We start from the raw sequence: 26046 nt of genomic DNA, 5'->3' as shown, positions 1-26046 counted from the left end.
CATTTGGGGTGGAGTACGACTGAGATTTGCAGAATTGGGAGGTGAAAATTGAGGTGCTGTAAGCAGTACATTCGGAAATGAATGAGGGGTGTGTGGTCTGGGAGGAGATGCAATTTTTGATAATAACCAGATGTTAATCTATTCTTTTTTCTGTAAGGTGTGTGAACGGCCCAGGGAGTCATAAAGCAGTGATGTGAATAGTGGGCCATTCGTTCATCCACTGGGCAGCAAAATATGCTGAGCGACAGATATACAGATAGAACCTTGGATTGTCTAGCAGCAGAAACAAGGTGCTATGGTGAGGGAAAGGTTGGATGAGATGAGGCAGTTTATTGCCATTTCTAGCTACGATAGTACCAAAATGGGGTTTTCCAGATATGCTGGTGTTACACTTGGGAATAATGATCTGGTCCAACTGTCAGGACTGACACTATGGCAACACATGCAGAGGGACTAAGAAGTATTGAAACAAAAACTGGCGGGACCTGTTTGGTATGGATAGAATTTGTGCCTCGCAGGAAATGGAAGGGAGTGGTCATGCCTGCGGCCATTGACAAGCCCCGAAGAAAGTTCAACCAAGTGATTAGGGTTTTTTGTTTGGAGAAATACGTTAAAATAGGGGCATCAAGGAAGAAGAAGGGGGTCTTTTCCATTCCGAAGGGGTGCATCTTTCCAATCTGTGCTATGCTTATTAGATGTTGGAGCTTAGAGATTTGCTTGGAGTTTTGTGGAATGAATGTGTTTGGTGTGGTAGGTCTTATTGCAGAGTGAATGAGTTGTAGCAGATAGGAGTGGGGCAGTAAAACATCCTCTGGGGTTTTCCTGGGTGGCAGTAGTTGGGGGGAGGAGAGTCAGATGCGGGTAGACCCATCCCTCGGGGGGGGAATAAAGGAGCATATGTGACAGAAGATGTTTGGGTAGGATGCCTGGGGGCAGGAGAAGGAGGCTATGTTTGGAAGACGATTGGGAAATGAAGTGAGGAAGACAACAGGAATGGAAGGAGGTGATTGGGTGTAAGGTGTAAGAAATGGGTGAAACATTATGGTGAGAGAATGTCAGTGTGTACATGGGGGGGTCAGGTTTAATACGTTTAATGTTATCAGAAATGTTGCTTTTGTGACAATTTTTTTATGTTTATGCAATCCTGTCCTAATAAATGGGCTTTTGCACAAAATACTGGAGTCTGGAGAGTGATTGTCTCACAATGTAACTGATCCTGACATATGACATTGCCGCCCACTTTACTAATTACTCCTACTGTGCACACAGATCTTAATCCAGTTGAAACCTGATATAGGCTCCTATCTAGTCTAACAGGATGCTCACAAATAACTAATCTTATAAGTAATGGAGCATTAAGTCTGCTTTATCTCCTAACATGACCGACACATTTGTACAATGCCATTCACCCTGGGGATTGTCTGGATCCTGTTCACAGATTACTATTACCCAATTATTTGTACTCAGCTGACTTCCAGAGGGGTGAAAGGCTGCGGAAACATGACACCATTTGAACCTGTGACGATATAGTCAATTACAGATGCTTGCAGTGGTTGCATTAGTTGGCTGAATCAGCAGACACGGCTATACTGGTATCCTTAAATGGTAGAAAGGCAAACTAGCCGGTGTTCTGCAAAATTTTGAACCTGGTTATTGTGCACAATGTTGGGCCCTATGCCAAACGACTACTCTAACAAACAAATTATATTATCACATCTGGTGATTGCTTTCTTTATGCAACACAAGACGGATTAACCCAGTTGAAAACTATAAAATGTTGTCATTTACCTTATTTCTGTTCTACACTTTGAACATATAAAATACGTATTTAGAATCCCGTATCTCTATGTGGTAATCTTGATGGAACTAGTTTATAAAGTATTCTTCGGCGATTTCTTTCTATATAAACCACTATAAACGTGTGTTCTGATGTGATGTAAAAGCAATTGGAAAATTGTATAAAAAACAAAACAATGTGGTGGTGCAAATGAAAAACAATAACTGGAGCGGATCAAGCCTGTCTCCCTTAAACGAACATCTGCAGACATTTTAGAAATGTCCAACTGGTGTCAACTCGTTTATTTCTCGCAGAGACATCAAAATCTACAGCTTTCGAAGCTGAACATGTCAGAAAGTGGAAAGGAATTGGCCGACGTTGGAGAGTTTCACACATTTGGTGTTGACGTTTCTGAACTTTAAAAGTATGCCCCTCGTTTTTCCAGCTCTGACATTTATAGAAACTCAAGATGTTAGTTATCTGGATGTTCATACACTGAAACTTATAACAATACAACTAAGAGCATAAATAGGTAATACTAAGCCAACTGAAGCGCCCCGCCCTTCCTCTCTTGACATGCAGACTTCATGAGTAGGACGGTTTCAAAATAATAGTTATCTTTTTATCAAGACTTCATCTGGCTTCATGTTGCTTCATAAGGAAATACAAGGCTTTATTAACCAAACTGTCGAGGCACGGTAAAACAAGCTAAGTGGTTGGAAGTGGTAAGGTCATGGCATAATGTCCGATCCAAGAAAATAACATTACGAAATAGTGATGCGTGACCTTTAAGATTTACAATAAAGAGAGATTGCTGGCACTTAATACAAGTGATGGCATGGGTCGTTGTACAGTTCAAACCCGCACAGCACCAACATAGAACGAGCTTACCACATATTCATGCACATAACATCTCTATACTACACTTTACTGGGCTTCCAATAGAATCTAGAAAACAGTCTACGTAGAGCAGCTGTAGGCAACCAATCACTGAGCTCAAGAGAAAAAGGAAAAGCCCTTTGGCAAAACCATCCCTACGTACTTCTAGTAACTCTAGCAGGATCAAACTCGTTTCACATTAACTCACCTAGGCACTTGCCAAACCAGACACAATCAAATCACCTTACATAACTATTCGATGTGAGTACCAGAACAGTACCAAAAGGGCACCAATATTCGGAAAGCAATCCCATGCCATACTGACGCTGAGGATGTAATACAAATGCATGTAACATAACAAAAGTTATGGAAGGTTTCTGTAAGGGATGGGTGCAATAGCACCTGGCAAAACATTATAGGCTGTATACTTGGGCCAAAGTGACTTGCCAAGGATCACAAAAGAGATTTTTGAGGGCATGGATTCAGACTAAAAAACAAGAGCTCGTCTTTTTCAAACCTAGCGCTCTGCTGTGTTAAGCAGCACAAGAAAACCAGCACACGAAGTGTGCACTTTTGTCCAGTGCCGGCGGCTCGCCATACAATTTGGACTGTCACTCCCTACAGAGTAGAGCACCTTTCAAAAATCGGTGAGGAGGCCAAATGAAACCTAGAAGTAGAGTGCAGCTGCTTTACTAGTTTCAATAGCCCAGGAAGAGGAAGGATAAACCCCCACCCCCATGGAACATTGAACAAATACAGACAGTGATAATAACGTTCACATCCTTATGCATGCGCGATAACCATGTGCACAATGTGTGATCCCAGTCAAATGCAATATAATGCAATTGTACTGGCAAATAGGTCATTCATGCTAAAGAGTGAGGGACACAAACCCCATCTGCCTGGTGGCTATTGTAACAAAGAAATGGGCTACTTCCCTATTCTCTAGGAGAAAGTGACCACAGGTGTACTGTTTTAGCAAAAGACACCCTAACCCCGGACACAACCCTCTTGCTGAAGGTTTGTTTAAAATAATCCGTGAAGCATAACGACATAACAAAAGGGCGGCCACACATTTTCTGAATTTTCAATCATCGTAAAAGAGTCAATGTACATTTCAGGAGCTCATCCCCAATAAAATGTCTATGTCTTTTTGTATTTACTGAAGAAATGACACATTTCTGAGAGAGGTAGATATGGTCAAGAGGTACAATGGAGGTATTAGTAAGCCAGGGTAGTTACATGGAGGCAAGATGATGCTACATAAAAAAAATATATTGGTAAGATATGCATATGGTAAATGAGATATGAACAAAGATGTTAAATTACATGACAGCACCATATGCATGCATTATGTACTATTTGTACATATTTATATTTTGTGGAGTAGTAGAGGATGGATGATTGGATTTCTATTGGCATGGTGACAAAGAAGGTTCCTCTACATTTATGAGAGAACCAGTTCTAGAGAATAGGACCAAATAGTTTAAAAGATCTGAATTTTGAGGTTGGTCTAGGGGTTTCATTTTAGCAGAGATAGATTTGCCCTAACAGAGTGAACTTGATGGGTTATGTTACCTGACTACTTCGGGGAGTAATAAGTGGGTGAGTGTCCTGTGCTGTGTTAGCAATGGGGTCTCTGGTTGGCAGTCAGGTTGCACTCTCTCCAAGCAGGGACCCTCACTCTAGGCAGGGTAAGGGAGATACACAGGTTTGTCCCAATGGAAAGTTTACTTTTTAACTGAGTTAAGGGGGTGCTGAAGTTTCAATCCTTGGTTGGAACTTCACATTGACAATGTGAAGAGCTGGTTGACGATCAGTACTTCACGTTGGCAAGAAATGTAGGGCAGTTGTCAACATGAAGAGCTCCATGTGGTGAATTCCATGCTATGTGCCGTTAAGGTCACGTGGGCAATCAAATGCACAAATGCTGATCCTGCGTTGGCTTCAGTGAAGACTGTTCGCGAGGAGAACTGTGATGATTCTTTTCAATGCAAAGTCATGGGACCCTGGACACTGGCAGACGCACATTAGGTTTAGGCAGACAAATGTCAACTTTCTAAAAGTGCAAAAAGGACAGATGATGGACAGACCCGTGCTCACTGTCCCACTGGATTCAAGCCAGCCTGGTTGTAGAGGGGTGATATCCAGAAACCGGTCCCAAGATGCTTGTTTCCAGTTCAGGGAGGACCTGGTCTGGCAGTTCAAGCTTGACTGTTCCCACAGGGAGCAGAGTCAAGACTGATTTGCCTATGGCTGGGACCAAACTGGGGTGATGTGGTGAGCAAAAAAATTGATGGATTAAACCCAGATCTGTGATTGGGGTGATTTGCATTGTTCAGCATTCATCCATCATCTGTTCTTTTTGCTTTTGTTGCCCCAAGTGGGAAGGGTATGCCCAGACGTGGGTCCAATGCTCACTGTGCCACTGGATTCAAGCTAGCCTGACTGATGAAGGGTGATATCCCAAAACCAGTCCCATGATGTTTCTTTTCGGTCCAGGGACGATCTCATCCGGCAGTTCAGATTGGACTGTTCTCATGGGCAACAGGATCAAGACTGATTTGCATATGACTGGGACCAAATTGGTGTGGTGTAGTGAGCAAAAAAAAGATGGATTAAACCGAGATCTATGAATGTGGGTGATAATTTGCATTGTTCAACATTCTGTCCATCATCTGTTCTTTAAAGTTTCTAAAAGTATCATCTACAGAATAGCAATTTAAAACCCAACTTCATTATTAAAAAGCATTTTAAATTACAATTCAAATGAGTGGAAGAAGTATTTCTGTATCTGCTCCCAAACTGAAGGTATCACCTATTAAGCATAATATGTGTGAAAAGGTATCCCAGTGTATGGGAGAGTTAACCTTCGAGTAAAAAACGAAGGGACATGTAAAACATAAGTACACACATCCTACCTTTTAAACACCAGTTTTAAACAGCATTTCAGGCTGCAGTGGGAAGCCTGGCACATGATTTACAAGGAGGCATTACTGGGTGGCACAATGATGCAGTAAAAGAAGGCAAGAATCTAGAGTGACTCTGCAGAAACAGCCAGGTCCAACACTCGTGTATCATAGCCTACCTAACTCCACACAGACCCCCATTAAGGACATCCCATAAACTGCAGCACATCTCATCCATGCCTAAAGAATTATGCTCATATTACCCCCTTCCTGATGCAACTCCACTACTTTTGCCACCCCACCATGTTTTACAAAACCATTGCAAACTGCACCCCTGCCTATCTGACTAAAAAGCTCACCATCTCCAGTGGCTTTCTGCACACCTGCATGGAGCACACAATCAGACTGGAGACAGATATGTGTAAAAAAATAAAATCACAGGATCTGAAATAACATCCCTGTATTCATTGTGACCATCCACCTCTGTTCAAATTCAGGAAAGAGTTTGAAGACTCATAAGAAAACTACATCATTGTTAGAAATTGGGTTTCTGGTTGACAGAGGTATGCACCCAGTCCAAGCAGGAAGCACAATCCTAGTCAGGTTATGTCAGATGCACACCATAAATTAACCTGTGCATAACCTCTGGTAGCTTGGCACAGAGCAGGTAGGCTTAACTTAAGAGGCAATATGTAAAATATCTGTGCAATATTAAAACAGGAAACCATTGAAAACACCACATAAAAATAATCCACACCAGGTTAGAACAACATAACTTAATTTAAGACAAAACAAGACCCAAACAACAAAAATCCAATAAGCAGAAGTTGTGATATGAATTTTTAAAGAATATCTGTACATATAGTGCTTAAAAGCACAAAGTGCCAACCGCGGCTATCTGGTCCCACTAGACAGGGTAAAATCTGAAAAGTCAGACTGACCGCGACTGAGTGCAGGTTGGATACAGGAACCAACCTTGACCCACTGAAAAAGTACCATGTTGCCCCAATGACGGGGCCAGATGCCTGGTGCAGAAGAGGCGATGTGTTGGCGTTGATCCCGCTGGATGCAGGTGATGTGTTGGCTCCTAGCCGCCCAATCCGAGATGTGTCGGCTGCTGTTCCTTACTGGTGTAAGCAATGCGGTGTAATTGAGCTGAGCAAACGGCAATACAATACCTTTATTTTAAGTGGCAGCAGCGATGTATCAGCATCGACGGGAGATGTGTCTTTTCTGACTAGGGCATTGATGGCATGGATTTTGCAGTTGAAGCACCTTATACCCACTTCCCAGGGCCCAGGACTGGATTGGCACTACTTGGCAGGGCAAGACTTGCAGCAAGCAAAGTCCAGGTGCTGTTTCATGATGAAGTGAAGTCTTTGATGTCCCTGAGACTTCAGAACTGGAGGCAAGCCACTAAGCCCTTCGAGTCACTTTGGTTCTAGGGATGTAAAGATGCAGATCCAGTCCTTTACACTCCCAGGCAAGGAGGGCAGCAGGCCAAGTACAGCAGAGCAGGAGTCCAGCAAAGTCCAGCAGAGTCCTGAAGAGTGACAGTCCCTTCAGCAGCACAGCAGTCCTTCTTCCTGGAAGAATGTCCTCGGGTCCAGAAGTGCACTGATTTGGTGGGGTCAGATGTCCAGTTCTAATACCCAGTGGTGCCTTTGAAGTGAGGGAGACTTCAAAGAGAGGCCTTTGAAATGCACAGGGTCCCTGCCCTTCCTACTCTGGCTCTAGACTTGCTAAAGAAAGTGAGGCAGCTCTTTGTGTGGGACCAGGACACAGCCCATTCAGGTGTAAGTGTCAGCTCCTCCCTTCCATCCTGCCTAAGATGGGCCATCAGGATGTTGATGCTCTATCATTCACACCTAACCTTCTTTTGTGTGTGACTGCCTGGAGGGAATGCACAGAGCCCAGTCGTCACCCACCCAGATGTGTATTCAGAGATAGCCAGAAGGCACTGTATGATTTAAGGTAAGAAAAGGACAACTTACTAAAAGTGGCATTTTCAGAATTACAATTTAAAATCCAACTTCACTATCAGTTGTGAATATAAATTATGATTCCACAGACACCAAATGTAGGGGTCCCAATTTTTCCGAATTGAAAATTACACTTAAAAAAATGTAATAAGGCAAGACCAATGTTAACCTGTGGGAGAGATAGGCTTTGCAGTAGTGAAGAATGCAATGAAGAGTTTTTTACGACCTAGAAATGTAAAACTTAAAAGTACATGCCCAAATTTTTAAATACACTGCACCCTGACCTTGGGGCTGCCCAGCACCTACCCTAAGGGTGACTTATATTTATTAAAAAGGGAGGGTTGGGTTGGGCAAGAGGGTTAGCATACCAGATTGATATGGCACTTTAAAGCTGCATACACTGTCTCTGCAGCGGCAGGCCTGAGTCATGTTAAAAGGGCTACTGAAGTGGGTGGAGCAATCAGTGCTTCAGGCCCACCAGTAGCATTTAATTTACAGACCGTGGGCACACGTAGCATACTTTATTAGGGCCCTAAGAGTAAATTAAATATGCAAATTTAGGATAAGCCAATGTTCCCATGTTTAAGCAGAGGGCACATGCATTTTAGCACTGGTTAGAAGTGGTAAAGTGCCCAGAGTCCTAAAGCCGGCAAAAAGGAAGTCAGCAAAACAGGAGGTCAGAAGGCAAACAGTAAGGGAAGACCACGCCAAGGATGGCAGGTCTAACAATCAGGAGGCACTAACAGTCCACAAAATGGCTTCATCCTTGCCTTTGACCCTGGACAACACTCTGCTGCCTTTGGCTACATTTGGGCAGTTTAAATACCATATGCACTATTCTGTACTGGTTGCTTTTGCCTGTTGTGGACATTTTGTTGCGCATCGCCAGATACCAGCCTTCACTCTCATGCTATGTTGCAGAAGGAAGAGTGACAGGCTGCATAGCACCAAAGAGCACCAGCAGTACCTAGATTGAGGAGAAGCTCTTGGATTCCCAGTACAACACTGAATGCCTTGTATGTGTGCTACAGACTAAGATTTGGATACAAACTGACTTGACCCACTTTTAATTCACTGGTAGTGCTGCATTTCTTTTTTTTTTTGCAACTCGCACTCTCCTGCATGGCGTACACATTGGCACAACCCACCTTTTTCAAAAATACGGAATGAGGCCATGAATGCCCTGCTAAATGTAGTTGACTAATGCATGGACTCCGCATTAGGGTTTGCTTTTCATCGGAGCTGTGTTTCACCTAATATGTTGACGTGTTGCACTTTATAAAGAATGATTCTGTAGGACAGGAATAGAGAGAATTAACAGTTACAGCATGTGGTGTGGTATTTGGAAAATATGCACTCTAGTGTTTTCAAATTATCATGTCAGGGTTTACTGGCTAGCACAATACACGCTCCACGTGTCTTCAGTCTTTCCCTAAGCCTAAATATTTTATTGCAATAACTGTTCGGTGTTTTGATTATTCTTAGTACAAGGTTTCTATACTGCCTCTTTAGTATCAGACATTGCTTTCGGAAATTTAAAATATAGATGTTTTGGAGCCAAGAGGCCAAAGTGGGAAAGCCGACCTGTGTCAGGAAGAAAGGCGAGGCGTCAAGCTGTCCACTAATGAGAGCTGTGAGGGATTGTACAAAACTCCCTCACGTCTGCGGCACAGAGTGCAACTGAAGTGAAAATAGCACGCAGAATGTCCCCTTGCAGAGCCATGCTAAAAGAAACCCTGAGTGTTATTAATGCAGACTCCTCGACTAGAACACCGACCGCAGAGCTTTTAGCAAACGATCAATTCACGGTCTCGCGGGTAAGGCAGAACAAAACATACTATGCAACAAAAGTTTCAATGGTATTAATAATGAATGTACTGGTACTAACAACCTTTACAGATGCCTTTTGTTTCTCAAAATCGGTTCTCCATAGTTTGTGTTGAAATGTACTGTAGTCAAAATATGTGTGCCAGTTACTTTCTTGGTCTACTGCAGAATTTTATTGAAACAGACGTATCCGTATAAAGTTGCTCCACTTAAAGGGACTTTGACTGCATCCGAGACAATGATTGATTGCTTAACACCCGGAGGGGCTGGTTCATGTTACAAGAAATCACGAAAGGGTAAATAATAAATATATGTGAGCTACTAGGCAAATCGTCAATTTCAGATACGCTATAAGTTATGAGATGGATGGATGAATGTTTGAAATATATAAGGCCTTTATTTACCTTCCCGAGAAAAATGCTAGACTGCCTGCTGATAGAATAGTTGCCAACACTTCTCAGACAGACAACCATGCCATAGTGCACATAGAAGCAAAGCCTTCCTTGCCTAATATGGTTGTATGCTTATCACAAACAACCTGCTTAATGGGTCACCTGCCATTCATCAAGGATTTAATAAAACCAGCACAGAAAAAAAATCTAATTTGGATCAATACTATGACATTTAATAACAACGACAGTCAAATTCATAAAAGTAAAAGTGATTACGAAATACTAATTCTATACAGCCCCGAGTGCAGCTCTTCAATCCTCCACCCTCGGCTTTCACCCTCTAATCTCCATTCTGACGAGGACTCCAAATGCTATGTATAAAACGAAACAACGCAAAACATTAGTTTGACACAGCTGTGAATGACGTAGAATTATTTCTGAATAATTTGTAAGGACATTGATTCAGACAGATATCTCTAGAGAATGATAGGCATTCATGAATGTGTATGGTAATATGCTTTTCTTTTCCATCTAGACAGTATTAGTCCACAATGATGGAGAGTACCTTTATGTACATCTAACTAAAAGGCGTGTTCCACTGTAGAGTGGAATGCACAGTGTAGCGAATCAGTTGTTGATATGCTTAGGGTGTCTGATAACTGCTACAAGTATGAAATAAAGCGAACAAATAACGTTTTCAGCATTCATACTGATATGAATTCTTAAGATGATGAAACATTTTGCATGATATGATTGATTAAATCGTTAGACACTTGATTTCCTTTCAAAGTGCATGACTCATTTCAATTATATTCTATGGCGCCCATAATTTTAATATATATCACCATGGAGTGGCTTGGTGTCCGTTATTATTATCATTATGATTATTATTAGTAGTAGTAGTAGCAGTATTAATCAACACAGTCCTGGGCTCACTGGACACTTCTTGAAGAAATTACTGTGCACTAGGCTCCATTGTCATCATGGGGGTTATATCACAATCCTGTGCGATGTCAACAAATGTTGGGCACATGGTCTGCATGGAACAGAGCTAGCTTTCCACAAGGTAGAGTAAGACCTTATTGTGCTTCCTACTGTTGAAATTCCTCTCACTCGTCCAGTCCCAGAAGAAGTGAGTTCAATCTCTCTGGAAATTGGGGCCAGATGTATGACCATTTTTAGCAGTTGCAAACGTCGATTTGACCCATTTGTGACAGCTAAAATGTCTTTTGACATGTGCAAACCCTATTTTGTGAATTGGTAACCTATTGCAGATGTAATAGGGTTTGTGAGTCGCTATTAGGAAGGGGCGTGCCATGGGCGACCCTTCCTGATAGCAAACCTCAGGGAGATATACATTAATTTTGCGACCAGAATGCGGTCCCAAAACAATCCCAGTTTACCACTTACTTTAAGTAGGTGGTTAGCAAGTTGCGAACGGGAAAGGGTCCCCAGGAGACCCCCTTCCCCTTTGTGAATAGTAGCTTAAATGTTTTCTAAGAGCAGGCAGTGGCCCCACAGACCACTGCCTAACCTTAAAAAACAGAGACGTTTCATTTTTCATTTTGAAACACATCCCGTTTTCCTTTAAAGAAAATGGGCTGCATTAAAAAAAGTTGCTTTAATAAAAGCATACACAGACATGGTGGTCTGCTGTCCTCAGCAGGCCACCATCCCTGTGTTATTGCCCATCCCCAATGGGTCGCAAATTGCGACATGCTCATGAATATTGATGATGCAGGTCAATTGACACCCTATTTGGTAATGTTAAATATGTCTGTGATATATCAGTACATTTCCTTTTGCAACTCTCAAATTGCGAGTCGCAAAAGAAAATGGTAGTACATCTGGCCCGTCGTTTCTTTCCAAATTTATAGCTGCAATGAAGATATCTATCACCTGTCTCTGAATCCACTGTGTCAAAGCCAAGCATTACCAAATTAGTCACAGTCTCCATCACATTTTGAATGTATTTATGATGTAACTTACAAATCTAATTGCCGTATCAACATTCTCCTTATCAATGCTGAACCATCACTATATTCTGCTATGAATTGTATAATGCCTGCATGCACACTTTGTTTTGTTGTCACATACGGGCATGTCAACATGTCAGTTCAACACTGCAGCCTTGTGGAGGAAGGTGGGCATTTTTTTCCTAATGTCTACATCAGTGCATGACTTTTCTGAGTCAAATCTATAATATGCCTTATGTTGCATGATATGTACAGTAACAATGTGCAATGGATCCTGTTAGTGTGCCGTGTATTGAATTGTAGAATGTGCATAAGCAAAACTGCCAAAGATGCGCAATGTAAGTGTGGTTTCCATCCAGAAACAAAACGTAGGCATGTATTCGCAGATTAACAAACTATTACTAATGCACTACTAACATTTTCCTGACCTTATCACCTACACCCAAATGTACCTGGCATGGGATTTTCAAAAAGAGCGGTTAGCTGGACCAATTAATCATGTATGAATATGATATGCAATGAACAGGGTGGCACAGATGGGACAAATACAAAAATACAGAGAAAAATTAGCAAACTCCAAAAAAATGTTTGTTTTATAAATGTCCTAATATTATGCATGTATGCATATTGTTCTCGAGGACTGTATTCGGAATGTGTAGGAGTACTGAACTGGATCTAAGGGAATCATTAAGATTTGCGCTGAAAATGATGGGTGTCCCATTTGCCTTTATCCACATTGCTCCACCTTACTTACAATGTGGACCAATGCCGTGTACCGGATGGCGGAGTAGCCTCATGCTCCGCCACTGGAAGTGCTCTTTAAGTGGCATCAGTAGCATTAGAGAGAAGCTCAGTTAGGGTGGTCCCTTCATTTTCACAATAGCACTTCGCTTCGGGACCACCAATGAAACAATAGTGAAGGGAAAATATTTTTTATTGGTAGCCAGTTAAAACCAGTCGAGATATACCATCATATAACAGCCATTCTACAAATTGTATCGAGTGTTTTTTTTAAAACACATTTATAAATATCACCAAACTCCTTCTAAAATGCCTCCCGTGCAAGTAAAACACGATTGTTGCTTTGCAACTTCGCATATTTACTCGCCAAAATATTTGTATTAAAAATCTATTCTGGACCAAAAAAAAAAAAGTCGGGCAGCTGCAAGTAATATAAGCAAAAGACTCTTTTAAGGTCGAGAATAGCAGCGTGCTGCTTTTGCAAAGTGTTGATATCTATGTGTGCTTTTAACCATGCTCACCTCACGTCCATCACTTTCACTTATTTGTGGGCTTGCCTTTCAAAAATCCTTTGTTATCATTGGTAAATGATTTACGTTTGTCCCTCCTTGGGGCAGTTTTGTTAACGCCTTTGAGATTGACCCTGTTCCATGGATAATTGCATGTTTACAGATATGTTTGACTGTGAGCGAACTCCTTTTTCCTTTTGTGTGTCTCCTTCATGCTCATGGCGAGCGTAGCACTTTAAATTGGCTCACTTATGTTTACTGTTTTACTTTTCATTTTCAATGTATGTGGCAAGAAAAGTCCAGTTAGGACTTTACAGTGCCAATAGCTCTAACCCAAGCAAATGCAAGACCAATTGCATTGCAAACGCTTGTTTATATATACAAAAGCAGGAAGGGAGATAGCAGAATGTTAACTTATTCCTGATACAAAAATCAACGAAAGCCATCAAACTGTTGTAATTTATGTGCAGGCAGAGGTGTACCCTAAGCACTGAATAAAACACAATTTTTACCTTGTCCCTAGAAAAGACCCTCTTGGATTTGTGTTGTAATTAACGAAGGAAAAACCTCCAGTGTATCTAAAACTGTGCCCATCCAAGGCTTCTCTCTACTTCCCAGTTTTTCAAATGGTAGCAGACTCAGCTGCACCATGCCAACAACAAGGGCCATTCGGAATGATCCTTTTACACTTTTGAACTTTGTAAATTAAAAAAAAGCCTTTGATCTCGCAGGGTCATTTGTAAGGTATGCCAATCCTAGGCAACTGTATCAGACACCATCATTAGGAGGGTGCCTGTCTGCACTCGCAGGTAAAAACCTATATATTTGCTGGAACAGAATGATATCATGTCGGGCTGTGGATTTCTGAAATTTGCATTACCTCTGCTCTCATACAGACTTTAGGTTTCTCCCACCTTATCTGGCTACAGCCTCCAAGGGCCGTTGTTGGTCGGCAATACTTTGTTAGACACAAGAAGGATGCTATAAAGTGGAAGAGGTGAGCATATGGAGGTGTATAATGGAAGGCGGGGAACATGTAAGCTGGGCATGGGATGGACGAAGTGGTTGCGGAAAGGCAAGAGGCTGTGGACTAATATGCAGAGGATGGTACAGCAATTTCTCCCATCTTGCATGTTGGTTCTGTGCCAGAGCTGTGAAACACACCACGGATATCACTGTCAACTATTCACACAATGTCATATTTGTACACTAGTACCAATTACACTAATCATGACAACTGCTGCTTACACTTCGAATCTGTGTGCATTTTCAGTGACTTTTGGAAAATTGAACTTTGCCAAAGCGTCGCCAGCTAATGATAGGAGCATTCACCACCGTTCTTTTAAAACAACCACAGAAGCTAGAAAAACCTTTGTTCAACTCTACTCTGAAGAAAACAGGTTCTGGTGAGACGGTTGATAATTAAGCCAAACAAAGTTAGCCAAAACTAAACTAGATTCTGTACATCTACAACTAGAGTTAAAAGAAAATTAGCAAAGGTATAACATGTAAGCAATACAACATTTGCAGGCTGCCGCCAGTTTATCTTTTGCACAGTTTTTTACATTTAAGTGTGGAATTAATGATATTTCATTACTGTTTTACTTAAGAATTTTCTGTGTGTCTCAACTTATCAGCAATTATATCACAATTTTCTCTCCTGCACATCATCACATTTGTGGTAGACAAACATTTGCTCTTGGCAGTAGTGGCAATTCTTTAAACATATCATGAAAGCACTCTCTTGAAATGGAATGCTGTTAGTGGTTCTTATCCATTCCACAGATTCCTTTCAAACCCCTTGAACCTTAAGAGTTGCCAACCTGCGCCATTGTACTGCTGTTGATATGCACTCAGCGCTGATACTGAGCTCCGCCAGCAATGGTGCCAATGATTTCATTTGCATGGTTCTTCCTTGAAAAGCAAAGCCACGGACCCACGTCTTGGGTCAGTGAGACAATATTAAAATTGTTAATTGCCAATAGGGAAGAGTCTGGAAATATCATAGAATTGCTCACAATGTCAAAGGATATCAGGCTATGCTATGCTTTGTTATTTTATATTGCTAATTCCTCGTAGTCGCAACACCAACAACAGGATGAACCGAGTTTATACAATTGGGATTAATCTTCATGACAGAGTATGAATATATGTCAAATGAGCAGCACTTGATATGTTGAACGGTTCAATGCAATCCCAGCAGTATCATAACACCCACTTAGTATCTGCCTCTTCCTTCCTTTCACAGGAATAATAGACTCAATAGGAATCAAGAATGAAAAGATAAAGTCAATTGTCTCTTTCTCGTCATAGATCGTGGTTTCTTTGGATATGTCTCAGACGCCCCCTGGATTTTGGCAGATGAAAGCAACTCATTTGATATTTACAAATTAAAAGATAACCACTTTTCACAGGACCAAAGTTCTTGCAAACTATCTGTGATTTACATTCGAAAAGGAAGTATTCTTCTTGATGAGTCCTCTGAGCTGACTCTGGAGAGACAGTGTCTGAGGAACACAGAATTGAGTTCAAACCAAAGGTATATTATGAACATTATTATTCCATAGACAGGCAAGTCCTCGGCGTGTGCCATATCAGTGTGTAGCTTACTCACTTGCTTGAAACTCACCACTGTAATAGTTGATAGGAACTCCACAATTTGAAACCATGACTCTAATACCTAACAATTGGGAATTGTTTTATTACAATTTTTTTCTTAGCCCATCGTTTGTTACAAAATACAATGTACTCCAGGCAAAGCCATGATGCTCAACATACTAATAATAATCAATGTATTTTACAGACACCTAACATACTGACAAGATGATTTTAGCTCTCAAGACAACACATCAATATATATGTATACAGCTGTGACAAAATGCCTAACATGGGATATTCTTCTAATTTACAGTGAATAAGATACTTCATGAGAGAGGAAGAGACATAATAAGAAAGGGCAGAAGTAGTTGAGCAAGTGATGAGACCTTTCTATTGGTGTTGTAACAGCTTTACTTTGTTTCCTCTATAAAAGTCTCAACAGTTTAACTAGATCTAAGAAATACAATCAAAAATGAAAATAACACAATAAACATATTATGGGGTGTTGGACCTGGCCTTGTCTGCGGGGTCATCCCCAAACTGTTTGCCTTCCTTCTCCTACTTTTTGCTGAATTTGTTTTTGTTGGCCTTAGAACCCTACCTGGTTTTCCGCTACTAATCAGTGCTAAAATGCTTCTTCTCTCTGTTCCAAACATGGTAACATTGGCTGATGCACAACTGCCATATTTAATTACATTTTTAGACCCTAGTAAAGTGTGCTACATGTGCCCAGGGTATGTACATTAAATGCTACTAGTGGTCCTGTAGCACTGACCTTGCCCCCAACTTAAGTAGCCCTTTAAACATGTTTCAGGCTTGCCATTGCAGGGCCTATGTGTGCAATTTAAACCTGCCATGTTTACCTGGAAAATATAAACCTTTGTCAGGCCCAAACCTTCCTTTGTAATACATATAAGTCACCCCTAAGGTAGGCCGTGGACTGTCCCAAGGCACGGTGCAGTGCATTTAAAAAGTTGGAGGACACGTACCTTTAAGTTTTACATGTCCTGGTAGTGAAAAATTCTAAATTTGTTTTTCACTACTGCAAGTTCTATCTCTCTCATAGAATAACATTGGAGTAGCTTATTACATTTTATGTGTAATTTCCAAGTGGGAAGAAATAACTGATACGTTTGGTGTCTCTGGAATCCTAATTTAAAATCCTAACTTATGGTGAAGTCAGATTTTAAATTACAATTCTGAAAATGCCAAAACTTGGCATGTTCTTGCCTTAGCCATTTGATGCCTGTAGACTGTCTTTGGTCAAATGGCTGGGTGTAGCTGGCAGTTAGTCTTTGTGTATTCCTCCTAGACAGACACAAAGGGGTCTTATGTGTGATTGGATGGGTCCTCACTGGCAGGATGAGAGGGAGTAGCTGTGCCAAACCTTACATACATCTGAATAAGCTGTGTCCTGTCCTAATACTAAGGGCTGCATACTCCCTGTAGTTAGTCTGAAGCTAGGGCAGGTAGGGAAGGGCATCTGTGCATTTCAAAGGCATGCCTCTAGAAGTTTCTCCCTACTGCAAAGTCACAAATGTTTTTAAAAGAAAGACCGTATACACCAATTTGTTCGGGAACACTTCTAGACCTGCCACTCTGCTGGACTGCTGCTCTGAAGGAACTGCTGCCCTGCTGCGCTGACCACCTGCCTACTTCCCTCTTGCCTGGGGAAGAAGAGCTGGACCTCCAACTTCATCTTGAACCCAGGACCCCTGATTGACTTTAAGGGATAATTTGCTGGCCTCCTGATCTGAGCCTCAGGGACATAAAAGGCTCCCCAACAGCTCCTGGCCCATCCTCAGCATGTTCCTGACCCCCAGGTTTTGCCTCTCAGGTTTAGGATCCTGATGTGGTTCTTATGCTCTTGAAATCAAGCTTGAGACTGTGAACAGGCCTGTTGGCACTGGAAACACGCCACCTGCTCCAAAAATCAGCACAAACTGCCACCAGCCTGTCTTTTCACAAAGCAACATCTGCAGACATGAAGCTCCAGCCAGCCCGTCCGCAAAGTCTGTTCTGCTCTTCATGCCATGCCAGCCACTGCCAGTGATACTCTCCTTGCTCCCAGTGACCCTCTCTAATAAGAACGGGTCTCTTGGCACAGAACTTGAGGAGGATTCAGCAGGACTAATTTAGGACTGTATCCGACCAGCGCTCCATTCCATTTAGCCTGAACCTTTTACTTTGACCTGGTCTGGCATGACCAGATAGCCACAGTGGCACTTCTGCTTTTAGGCATTATATTGCAGTTTATTCTTTCAAAATTCATAACTCCAATTCCAGTGATTAGATTTTTGTCATTTTGGCTCAGACTCCGGTCAACCAGTAACTCAATTTCTAACATAGATCTAAAGGTATGGTACCAGAAAATTGTTGTGACAATATCATCTGGCACATATATCCCAACCTAAATAGCATTAAAATATTGCCCCATTGGAGTTATTTATAGAAAATCTATAAACAAAGAACTAATATGTTTGTAAATGATTCTTAGGACACAATATTTAAGTCAGTCAATATTTTGGACACAGCCATTTGTTCAATATTAATGAGTTGAGTTGTTACGACAAACCTAGGAGTTTATCTGAAGTATCAAAGGATCTTCTATGATTTGAGTCAGAGGAATAATAATCCAACAGGGAGATAGAAAAATAAATCAAAGACTGGACAATAGGTTAGTTTACTGTAGCAAATGCATCTTTCTAGAGTGTTACCTCTGTTTTTCAGTATTTGAGTAGGTGGATTCATTTTGGCTACTGCTGATATTCTAAACTGCTGTAAAGTAACAGCAAGCACAAATCAGACATATCTATATCCTACCTCGAGCAGGCCTACCTGAATTCCTGGAACTAGGCTAACATTGGAGGTACATATAGCAATAACAGGATCCACCTGTACCCGATTGGACAGGATAGCTGTTCCATGGCACTGGGTGTAGATAGGAGGTGGAGGATGGAAAGGGTGGCTAGCTAGTACAATGTTCTCTTACAAAGAGAGCTACTGGCTTTGTTAATGTATTTTAGCCATGTTGTACAGCATCGCAACTGCTGTGCTGTATGACTTAAAGTAAAACATAAAAAAACATATTGGCCTGGTCAAAACTTAGTGCGTGCTATTTTTGGGAAGCAGGAGGCAACATGGAAGGAAGGAAGATGAGTTAGGGCAACATGAACAACAGGGGGGGGATGTTTGGGATTGGGAGGAAGCACACTGACAATGAAGGGAGGGGTGGTAGCTGATGGACAACTGGGGTAAACAGGGGCAGGGGTAAGCAACAATATGGATAACAGAATGAGGAAGGCTGGCTGGAGGCAAGCAACAACACTGACAACAATAGAAAGAAGAAGGACAGGTGGGGGAGCAACAATGACAACATTAGAGGGAGAGAATGGGGCAAACAACATGTACAAGGGATCGTGCACAATCAATATGGGCGAGGGAGAGTGGAACTCGGAGGGGTTAGAAGTACAGAAGGCAGCCAGCTGAAAAAGATGCACTTTGGTTCAGTGCTTAAACACAAAGAAAAAGATGGCACCTAAAAAATTAGCAGCAGAAGGGCACAAGTAATACATGCATGCTGCAGGGGAGGGACAAACACATCCAGAGCAAGGAAGCCTACAACAACTGATGATTAAAAAACAAGCAAACAAGAGTGACAATGAAACCAAAACGTAGTAGGCAATAGGCAGCCTCTAAGCCCACTGTTAGAAAAAGAAATGTCTCAAAGAGACAGTGCAAGTGTTGTCCAAGGCAAGACCTAAAAACATTTCTGGAGTTAGTTTGCAGTTATTGTTGTTTAATATAGTTTAAAGGGTAATTCTGTTACAGATTCTTAGAGAACGGTGCATTTACATTAGAAACTCTATGGAAAGGGCCTCACAACTATTTGCAAGTTGAAAACTACAGCACTTAAGATGCAAGTTTGTCTAGCCACTGCAGTTATTAAACACTGATCGGTGCACAGACACCCTCAGGAGTTTGGAGAAAACAATAAAATGATCCATTGAACCAGAAGCCAGCAATAAAGTAGTAGGGCTCAAGCTGAGGAAATGTGACTCAGTGACTGAGCAGAGCGTTCTGCAGCCGTGCTGTGCACACACTTCCAGCACAACACCAAAGTGAAAGCACCTCTCAGAACCTTGTTTGAGACAGTTGCAAATGAAACATAATTAAAAAACGTTCTTTGTGCAGCAGCGGCACTCTTAGGCCTAAAGGCCCTTCTGCCTGCCTGGACTCAGTGCCACACATTGAGTTCCAGGGCACAGTGTGACTCCAGCAAGCAACCTACATTTCACAAAGTGCAATAAAGTAAACGCCGACGAGCAGCCTGGGGGTCAGAGCTTGAAGCATATCAGGAAGTTTGGGTGGGGGTTGGTAAGCAACACAGAGAGAGAGAGGTTGGATATGAAGGGGGAAAAGAGTGAGAGAGAGAAAAAACATGCACTGATAGGAACACAGGAGGGTAAACGCTGGGAAACACAAGCATTGCTTAAACACAAAGAAAAAAATAGTTTCCTAAAAGTAGGTTTGCAAACAGTAAAGGATTTATTGAATCTGACCTATGTACTAATTTGTTGGTTTTGTAAATTATGATTCAGAGTGGGTCTTAATGTGACCTACCTCATCAATATTAATGAGGTAAGTAGCAAATTGTGACTCATTTCATTTGGTGGCCATCACATGGATGGTGGCTTGCTAAGGTCAGCAGATGACTGTGGCTGTGATCGCCTTTTAATAAATTAAACTTTGTTTTTAATGCCCCTGTTTTGCTTAACATCAATGAAGATGTTTTCTTTCTTTGGAAATATTGTTTGTGAGTTGACAACTACCTACTGCTCAATACTGTTTTTTACATTCACAAAGGAGAATAGGTCCCAAAGTGGAGATGTTCCAAAATGACTCCTTCCCTTTTGGAAATGCATTACCAATCCAATTCAGTAGTCTGTAATTTTTAAATGTTCTGCAACCAGAGTTCAATTGTAATACATGTATAAATTGTATACTGAGATAGTATTTGAAAAGGATGCCTATAATACAATCCCTTCCAAATACCTTGCCTTTTTTGGAGTCAAAATTATATTTTAGGATTCAGTAAAAGGTTACTGACCTAAAATTAGGTTGGTACATTCGAAAAAGTATTTCTGTGGTCAGAAACTCCAACTCAGAGCGTTAAGGCTCCTAAAAAATGTTCTTATGTAAGGCCTATTGCCCTGAAACTGGCACATTGAGAGGCTGCCATCCTAAAGAAGTTGGCAGTAAAAAAAGAGTAGTCATTGCCTAGAGGAGCAAAACACCCAGTGCTTATTGACTAATGTGCAGTGCTCCTCGCTTCTTTATGGATTAACTGTGAAAAACCCTAGATCAGTGTTGGGGACCCCTTTTCAACTGTTTTCAACAGTACTAGAGTTGTGTGATGATTCTGAAAGTAATTAGAGAACGAAATCTCTTGAGAACTATAGGAACTTGTGGGGTGCCAACTTTCATAAGACCTTCAAAAGTGCAAGAAAGAAGCAGCTGCTGTGAAAACATTGACTTTGCTGGCTGCACCCGTTCTGCAAAACACATGCTTATCTAGTGGAGTTGTTTGTTACATGGCTACCCTCCACTTGGCACAGGCCATGCAATACCTACTTAGGATGACTGCTAATGTGACAGACAGTATGTTGGCTCGTTATTCTCAATAGAGGTTTTTATTTTTAGCCAAGGCTTTGGAAATCCCGAAGTAATCTTCTCAAACTTAATTTTATTGTCATAACATGTTTTACTAATGTGGCCATGCTAATTTCTTTGTTTCTTCTTGTTTTCCTGTTTCTCTGTTGTTACACACCACACCTAAATGTGTTTCTTTGAGGGCTGTCTTGTCATGCAAGCTAAGCTACCAAAGGCGAGCCAAGGTTACCCTCATTGAAATAGTTTCTTTTGCAGGGATGTGCTGTGGGCAGTAAGGGTATTCGGAGAGAGCTCACATCACAACCACGACCCCTCTCTCTACTCGGCTGTCGGTGTAATTCTCCACATTGAGAAATCACAGATAAGGATGAAATGATGAAATGCACATTGAGGGTCCTTGGGGAAAATACTGTTCTGGAAATAAATGGTCTCTTTACCAGCATCTCTTTGAAAATGGGTGATATACCCACAAGATGCAATGATTAAGATTTTCCCCTCAAAAAATCTTGTCTGTGAGCAAAATACCAAGTATCTATTTCGTTCAAAATAAATAGCAGTTCACCCAACACAGCAAATCAGTGTTAAATACGTTTACCAGAATTGTCCTAGAATTGAAAAATGTATCAAGGTGATATCAGAAGACGTTTAAAGTGAGCTTCCTTAAATGCATTTTTTCGTTTTCGAATTTAGCGCCGTGCATTTGTGTTATTTTACTTGTTTGCCAACAAATAGAGAACAACAAACACTTTTTCACTGTGCTCACGTTATTTGAAATTCATCCCTGCACTTCCCATAATGTATCTGAAAGCTTAAAGGGCACTGCCATTTCTCAACCCAGGCAGCTACGTTTATCAACAGTGAAAGCCAGACTGTGCTCATCTGGAGAAATGTTGGGTTCAATGCAAAGTCATTGTAATATTTAGAGAAGGAGAGTCCCTGTTCCGCTTTTCATGGTATTACTCTGAAGTTGTTCCATTCGCAGTTATACACCAAAATAAGATGGTAGGGGTTCTGTTCTTAGCCGAGGCCAGGTGAAAACAGCTACCTGCGTCCAGGAAACAGTGCTAGTACTCTGGAAGCCATTTTGTTAGTTATTATTGTATAACCACTGATCTTTCTAAATGTCACCTCTTCCTTTTTGGGGGGATGAGGTCATTTTTCAAACATGCAATCAGACCACTTCCCAACTTATTTTACTGCTTCATTCCTAAAATATCATTCAATTGATATGCAACAAAAAAATATCACCTCCACCATACCCTTGCTAATAAATCTCTCAAATATTGGTAACAAGAGTTTTAAGGTGTTAAGTATTGCATAGAGCTCAACATTTCTCAAGTGCAATAGCATTATAATTTGCTAAGGAAACCTAAAAACAGAGGAAATGCAACAACCAGTGCAAGAAGGATCAACCTTAGTGGGGAAATTGAAATTAATTATACATTTCAATAATTCTAGAATAGACTGAAGGCCTCAAATGCCTGAAGGAGGACACAAGAGCATTTATGATGTTTTAAATCCCAGCTGTTTTAGGACACTGACTTTAACAATAGCATTTCCTGCCCCTTTTGATTTTGCAGAAAAATATATTTGCAATTTAGTTATGTCTTTCATTTAATTTCCATTTGGGAGATTTCAAAGTACATTTTCTCTTTGGGGTGTAATTCAGTGTAGCAGGGCCCAAGACATTGCTCGCTTGTTGTAGAAGGAAGAGGTCATGTTATAATCCAAAGCTCTTGGAAGCTAGAACAGAAGCCCATAGTTATACTTTTTGAAGCAAAACTGTGCGTCAAAAAGTATAGTGTCGGCTTGCGTCATTCCAGAGTGCCAGCCGGGTGCCAAATTTATGGAATCCTGCAAGCCGGCGCAAAGGGTGGGCTAGCGTAAAAAACAAATGGCGTTAGCCTGTTGGGTGTGGCGGTATGGGAGAAGGGGGTTTTGCACCCAAAAATTATGCTAGGGTGGTTAGAGGCAAAAAAAAATGCCATTAACCAGCCTAGCGTCATTTTCCAATGCAAAACCATCAATACCACGTGACTCCTGTCTTACAAAAGACAGGAGTCATGCACACCACCCCAAAGGCCAATCACAGGGGACAAGGGTCCCCTGGGCATTGCCACTGCACCCAGTGCCATGTAGGGGGGCCCATTTCAGGGCCCCCAATGGACCTCTAAAAAAGTTTTTTCAATACCTCTACTTACCCTACTTACCTGGGATGGGTCCCCCATCCTCCGTTGTCCATTTGGTTGGGGGTCGGGGTGTTCCTAGGGCCTGGGGAAGGCACCTGTGGACCCATTAATGGTGTCTGACCATGGAAATGGGTCCACAGGTCCCCTAACGCCTGGTCTGACCCAGGCGTTAAATAATGGTGCAAAGCAAGCTTTGCACCATTATTTGGCCCTTCCTTCCACCTCTGTGTCATTTAAGCACAGGGAATAAATATGGGGCTATGGGAGTAGCACAATTTTTTAGATGGGAACGCCCACCTTGCATCGCTTTGACACAAAGTAGGTTCAGGAGTAGCGCAAAATATTGGCGCTACTCCTACAGAGTACATAGAATGGAAGCCCCCTTTTAATGCCTGCTCTGGAGCAGGAGTTAAAAGTGCCGTAAAAAATGCCATAAAGAAATCTCACAGATTTCTTTGTGCCATTTTTCCGGCTCCCCTAACGGGGGAACGCCCCCTTTGCATACATTATGCCTGGCGCAGGCATAATGTTGTTCAAAGGGTTACAGAGTGGTGTAATGCATACATTATGCCACTCTGTAAATACGGTGCCGGGATTTCGGCCTCATTGGGCCACATTAACGTACAAAATAATGACGCTAATGTGGCGCAAGATGTCACTACGGGCTTATAAATATGCCCCTCAGTTCTTTCAGAGAAGCTGCTCTGAATGAACAGAGATCACTACAAGAGCCACCAATGTTCTTGTTTAATTTGGAAGCCGGTAGTCCAGTTTGGACATGCAGGGTCTAAATCAGGCCCCAAAATCTCCTCGTCAAACCTCTTACATTCTCAAAAAGTTAATTTATGCATCTATACATAATGAGACACAGAGGAGCAGAAATGATAGCAGGAGACTGTTATCTGGTTTCATATTTGCGTTGGGGTGCTGTCTCGCAGCAGGCTATTTCAGGCTTGCATAGACACTGAGCAGAGAAAGTAGGACAGCAGGTGGCTCGGTCTGATGAGGAGTGATAAATATTTGAATTGGAACACAACAGTATCACAGATAATCCTGTCTCGTTTACAGAAATGTATTTTCCCGCGAAAGACAAGATAATCCCCCGAGGCATCAGGCTGGAACACCTGAACTTTGTGGTGTTTCTTGGAGCTCTGTTGCTTTATTTGGGGGCGAGAGGGGATATTTGTCCCCTCTAAAGAGCTCAGCATGTAAAACTCAATCGAGCTTAATCACCTTTCACGTGTGCTGAAAGTGATATGTGGCAGCCTGGATTCAGAAATCAAGGCTCTTCCAAATATTACCCTAGCAGAGGGCAGAGTGTAGCTGGCTAGGACTGGACGCCATACAGATGGTCTGAACAGAACTTCATAGAAACTTCATTGCAACATTCATTCTGCTCAACTGGTGCTTTCATGTGTGAATGGTGCTTATGTGACATTAGACGCCCTACGTGCAATGTTATGAATAAATATGTGGGATGCAACCGCCTGGTTTAATATGGATCCTAGACACCTTGATCGTATCTCACTTCATCTTGTTCATTGCACTTACCTCTTCTTCTGGGTTTTGGGGGAATTAAAGTGCATACCTTAATTACAAAACACATACTTTGAGGCAACCTCCCCATCTCGGTGAGGCAATGGTGTTAGCCAGAGGCTCTCCTTCCACTACAACTGGGTATCACTAAGGCATGATTTGCTCAAACCTTGACCCATGTTTTATCCATGGCAAGCCCATATTTTTGCAATATATTTTCCCTTGGGTTTAGCTTCCTCTCTATTGTCCTTCTGAAAAGAATGAAAACCGGTGGTTTTGCCCTTGTTTTTGGCTAAGACTTTCGAATTATTCCATAGGCTTCATGCAGTAACTTCTTGGTGTTCAGGATATAAAAGTTATTAAACAAACTAAGTATGCACGTTGATTTAGTTGGATTAGTTGACTTAGTTGACCTAATGTATTCACGCATAATGTGCTTTTAGTATTTGTTGCATTTTTTACTTTACAATTACTGTGATGCACAGTGGTCACCTAGCAGCCTGTAACATACTTTATCTTAAACAACTCAACATTGAATTCAATTATATTAATCTAAAATCCATGTAATTTCTTTTCCTCTCACCCTATGCAGCTCATCTTCTATCGTAGTGGGAGGTCTTAGATAAAATCCAAGGAGCCGAAATGGGGTTCATTAATTTGATCTCTATATTCTTCCTTTAAACTCACAATTTCGCGTTTACTTTCTGGCTTTTAGTAAATCCGTGCTTGTTTTCAATGTTTCTTCACTGCATGGCTATTAAGGCAGGATATGTTTTCGATGGATTGCTGCACGAGGGTTAGCTGCATTTGCTAATTGATTCTGAAGTACAATTTGCTGAGCATCTGCTTCTGTTGTAATGTACCATTAAATCAATAAATATAATGTTACAATCTGAAATGCACTGCCTTTTAATGAGCGGGCATATTGAGTTGGACTCCAGAGTACAGATGCAGTCAAATGGATGCTCTGTATAATGAAAGTTCAATGGAGATAATGACAATGGGTTCTGTAATGATGACCTGCAATTGAAAGGTAGTGTTTCAGAAAAATTATAAAT

The 26046-nt window shown here is 41.5% G+C and overlaps 1 protein-coding gene across 2 annotated transcripts in view; it reads right to left on the bottom strand.

The window, feature by feature from the left end:
* Window positions 1–26046, bottom strand: part of GALNT18 (polypeptide N-acetylgalactosaminyltransferase 18) — a 1605564-nt gene that overhangs the window by 1065400 nt on the left and 514118 nt on the right. The gene's annotated exons all lie outside the window — the stretch shown is intronic.

Source organism: Pleurodeles waltl, chromosome 3_1 (assembly GCF_031143425.1).
Source record: "Pleurodeles waltl isolate 20211129_DDA chromosome 3_1, aPleWal1.hap1.20221129, whole genome shotgun sequence".
NCBI classification, from domain to species: Eukaryota; Metazoa; Chordata; class Amphibia; order Caudata; family Salamandridae; genus Pleurodeles; species Pleurodeles waltl.
This window is presented reverse-complemented; position numbering and strand designations above follow the sequence as displayed.